Here is a 4,805-nt window from a genome sequence, read left to right on the forward strand (position 1 = left end):
TTTGCAACCTCTAGCTGTTTAGGCTGCCTTGCTACCTAGAAGGCAAACCTGCAGCTTGCCACCATGCCACACGTGTCCACACACATGCGAAAAGTGAATTGTTGGTGGTCCCTAAGAACCCAACCATGCGAAACATTTGGGTCCCTGTGTGGTTCATAACTGTGATTCTCACACAGAAATTGGTCTGTTTGTAGTGAGGCCAACCCAACTGCTAACCGTGTGACAAAGAAAGTGAGAAGGGAGCTTTGAAATAGCATGGTCACTATGGACTAATGGGTACACTGGATTTATCCTCCCATGTTAAACAACTAGAGACCAGACAAAGCTGTGAAACATTGGTAGTACATGACACTGGGTAGCTGGCAACTCAAGACAGTGATCCCTGAGAGAAGAGAAATCAATGCTACCCAGGTTACTGCCTAGAGAAAAGTTCCAGGAGGTGTTACACAGAGGAGGCAGAACAGAAACAGAGCCCAGGAACCTCCTTAGTTGAGGATGGAGATCAGGGAGGCCAACACAGGTGGAATTCTGAACTGAACCCTGCATAGTTTGGATCTGCTCTTTCTTTTTCTCCTTTTTCTAGTTTCCTAAGATGGTAGCTTAGGTCATTGATTTTAGATCTTTCTTCTTTTCTAATGCATGTATTCAGTACTATGAACATTTTTCTAAGCACTACTTTCTTTGCATCTGACAAATTTTGATACATTGTATTTTTATTTAGTTCAAAATATTTTTAAATTCTCTTGAGATTTCTTTTCTGACCTATGTGTTATGTATGTATGTATGTATGTATGTATGTATGTATGTATGTATGTATTTTCCAGAGGACATTATGTTTTGTTGTATGAATGTCAAATATTTTACAGTACTTATTTACCATATTTTATGTATTCCATAAAATAAGCACTATTTGAAAATATACTAGAATTCATAACAGAAGTAATGCAAAGAATAGATGCTTGAAACACATGCAGTAGGAAATTATTCACAATTTTATCATCCAATCTTTTTGATAAGGAATGTTTCTAGTGCTATGGACCAACTTGATCTTCTTTGAAATGTGTTGTCCACTTTTATGTTTCAGTCACAGTAGCTATAAATAGTTATTTAAGGGTATCCTTGTCTAAATTCCCATCAATAAGAACCAATCAATTTGTACTCTCAGTGTCACTGTCCCTGTTCACCGGAGTCTCCTCCAAATCAGAGAGCTCATGGACTAGACGATCCCTGGTTTGGGTTTGTGTTTGATCAATATCAGTCCTTTCAGTCATATGACCTCCATCTTTGCTTCTCACACTCTTCTCCCACAGAAGATTCTGAACAAATACATTTAGACTTTCTTCCTTTGCATTTCCTCATACTTAAATGTGACCATAACAATGCTCTGATCAGGGTGAGACTGTGTTATTGGCACATAGTGGAGTTTTTTCTGCAAGCTTACTCCACAGAGACTGAAGGCATGAAGATCTAATACATTAGAGAGATCAAGTCTTGATCTTTGTGTTTCTAAAATTCTTCCCATTCCGTTTATGGATGTAATGGTTGTTCTTAATTTGCTTAAATCCTCTTGTGAAACCGAGTCTGTTCTTTTAATGATAACGATATCTGCCAAAGCAGCTTGCCTAGAAGTCTCATTGATAAGGCCATCAGGTTTTTCTTCTGCTAAATGTTTTAATCCATATTTTGAATCCAAAAGTGTTACGATCTCAGCAAGATAAATATCAATCCGTAATTCAGCATCAACCCCAAACATAAAAGCCACAGCACCAGGATCTGCTAATCCAGTGGTCTCTAATGGTATGTAATCAAAATTTCCCTTCTTCTGCATCACATTCTCATTAGCTCTAAGGCCACCGTCCTTTACTGAACAGCAGAACCAACCGTTTCTAAGTCCTAACATTTCTTGGTAGGACTTTCCACCTTGGCTGACAGCTAAGGATTTATCCACTGCACTTCCTTTCTCAAGTTTATTTAACATAACTATTAATCTTTTACTACGTTACTCTGTCTAAATATAGTTCGGAAGTATTGTCTTCCTAGCACCTAAATACCCGGTGATAATTGTGACTGGGATCTTAGCACCAGGACTAGACTTTTCCTTCATCTCAATGGGGACCAAATCAAGACAGCCCTCCTCTGCCTGCTCCTCCTCCTCATCCACAGGTCCAATAGCCTATAATGTTCTGGCCAACTGCACAGCATGCCTGTCCCTCATCTGAAGAGCTGGGACCCCCATGTGTTATTTAGAAGTGTATTGCTTAATCTCCAGGTATTTTGGGATTTTTTTCTAGCTATCTATTTGTTACTGATTTCTAGTTTAATTCCACTGTGGTCTGAGGGCAGATATTGTATGATTTCTATTTCACTACATTTGTTAATGTGTGTTTTATGGCTCAGAGTGTGGTCTACTTTGGTGAATGTTCCATGTGAGCTTGAGGATTAACTGATGGCACTGTTGAGTTCAACTGTATCTTTACTGATTTTCTGCCTGCTGGAATCTATTTTTTATAGAAGGGTGTTGAAGTCTGAATTGTAATAGTAGATTCTTCTATTTTTCTTTGCAACCATATCATTTTTTGCCCCATGTGTTGTTAGGTGCATACACATTAAGGATTGTTATTTCTTCCTAGAGAACTGGCCCTTTATCATTATATAATTCCTTTCTTTATCCTTGATAATCAAGTGAAAGAAGAGAAGACAATGGATAAAGATAAGACTATTACTCTGGAGTTCCATCATGAAAAATAACATGCTTTCTCACCAAAAATCAAGGTTTCTTAGAAACTATCACAGAAACTCTGTGTTGCACTGATGACACTTGTGCCCATGGCTGAGAACCTTTGAGCTAAAGCACTAGCTAGAAAATGGCAGATCCCTGCCGCCCCCTCAATGATTCAATTACTCAGAAGACTCTGTTTTGAGGAAAAATTTACTGAGTGCTATAACTCTCTCAGAGGAGTAACCTTCAAACAGCACATTCTGGGCTACCTGAGGGAAGATGATGGTCAGGGGCATTGCTTTGAGACGATGGATGAAGGGAAGGGAACTAACATAAGTTGAAGGCCTGTGATGAATCAGACACTATAACAGGTGCTTTGACATGTATTTCCATCCAATAATATAGCAATATTTATTAAATACTTACCATTTTCCAGTTATCTCTTTTGACCTTCAAAACATGCCAATGAATAGGGTCGACAAGTATAGAATATTGGTTAAAACCATAGGCCAAAGTGCCTGTATTTTGATTCTGGTTCTACTCCTGGTGTGTTACCTTGGGTGAATTACTTACCATCATGTGATTCAGTGTTTTCATCTGTGAAATGAAGACAGTAGGAGCTTCCTCCTCATAGCTTCTTTGCGGGAGGGCAGATACAAAGAGCTCTGTCATCATAGGCTAATACTGCCATTATTAGCCGTATTATAAGTCAGGAAACTCAAGCCTGAAGAGCTGTGTCTGGGGTCACACACCCAGGACTTTGTCACCTTGGGGTGGAGCGGTACACAGTGAAAGAAAATTTGACTTGGATGAGTAGATGCAGTGGGGAGTGCATTGAAGTGTGAGACAAGGAGATCTTCTCTAGAAGACAGCCTTGCAAGGGAGCTTAGATATTGTAAACAAGTGTGGTGGAGATGGAGTTTCCCCAAAATGAATATTTTTCCAAATTCATTTGCCTACAGAGGCATCCCTACAGATTGCTTTTTACAGACAAACATGCAGAATGGGTTCTCCTGGGAAGATATATGGGGAAGACCTCCCCACCCCAGTCCCACCCCAAGCATACATGATGCATCATGAGCTATTTTGGTTCAGGTTAGGAGGATAACCTGGTGAAACCCCAAGGCCATTTGGTGGAAAGAGCTTTCTTTTTTTGCTTTCTTTACAGAGCTAGTCTTTGTAAACAGAGTTTCCCAGACAGGAAGAGGAAACTGGGTTCCAGTAAAAACAAGTCACTTGAGGAGAGACAGGAAGGAAGTTGTGTGAGTGTTTGGGGTTACTCACTTTGGTTCTGGATGGTCTTTTAGTCCCTTCCCAGTGGCCAAGGAATTTAATTAACACTGGAATAAAGCTGAGAAGGACTCTATGAGCTTCTAGAACCCCACCATTGATGCCTTGGGAGAGACATCCCATTGTGCCTAAAGCTTCCCATGCTTGCTATTCATACCAGCTGGGGGATTTAAAACCCTTTCTGACATCTGAATTTTATATTATGTTTAATTTCTTCAAAGTCTTCTGTGACTGTTGTCTGTAGGATTCATAATAGTCATGCTGATGTGGGCAGGACAAAGGGATTATCCCCATTTTGCAGATGAGAAAACAGTCTCTAGGAGAACACATTTCCTTCCTGAGGTCACATAGTTGGTGAGTGGCAGCGCTCATGCTGAACTCAGAGGCTCATAAGGAGCCTGCTGAATGGCGGGGGGCTGGGAGGGGACAGGTGTTGGTACCAGTGCAGCTACGGAGAGTGAGGCTGGACTCAGAGGTGTGAACATAGCGGCTCAGTTTTCTGTACCTTTGCATCCTGCTGCCAGCCCTGTGCCATCTTGTCACAGGGGGTCTCAGATATTTATTAAAATGTGTTAAAAGGAAACCAACAGAAGTCAGGGCTGGCTTGGCGCCAGGGGAGAGCTAAGCAGGAGTCCTGGCTGGGGAGAGTCCAGGGCACTGACATGGGGGTCTGGTGCACTGCACGGTTTTAATGAAAGACTGCTGGAGGCATGTGCTTGTAAACTGTACAGCACAACAGCAATACAATATGTGGCTCTGCCCTGTTTCAGTCAGAAAGGAAGATCCTGGTACCAGG

At 41.1% G+C, this 4,805-nt stretch overlaps 1 pseudogene; it reads right to left on the reverse strand.

The window, feature by feature from the left end:
* Window positions 1-1,031: 1,031 nt before the first annotated feature.
* LOC101089370 lies at window positions 1,032-3,391 on the reverse strand (annotated as a pseudogene).
* Window positions 3,392-4,805: the final 1,414 nt, after the last annotated feature.

The sequence above is a fragment of the Felis catus genome, chromosome B4 (assembly GCF_018350175.1).
Source record: "Felis catus isolate Fca126 chromosome B4, F.catus_Fca126_mat1.0, whole genome shotgun sequence".
Taxonomy (NCBI): Eukaryota; Metazoa; Chordata; class Mammalia; order Carnivora; family Felidae; genus Felis; species Felis catus.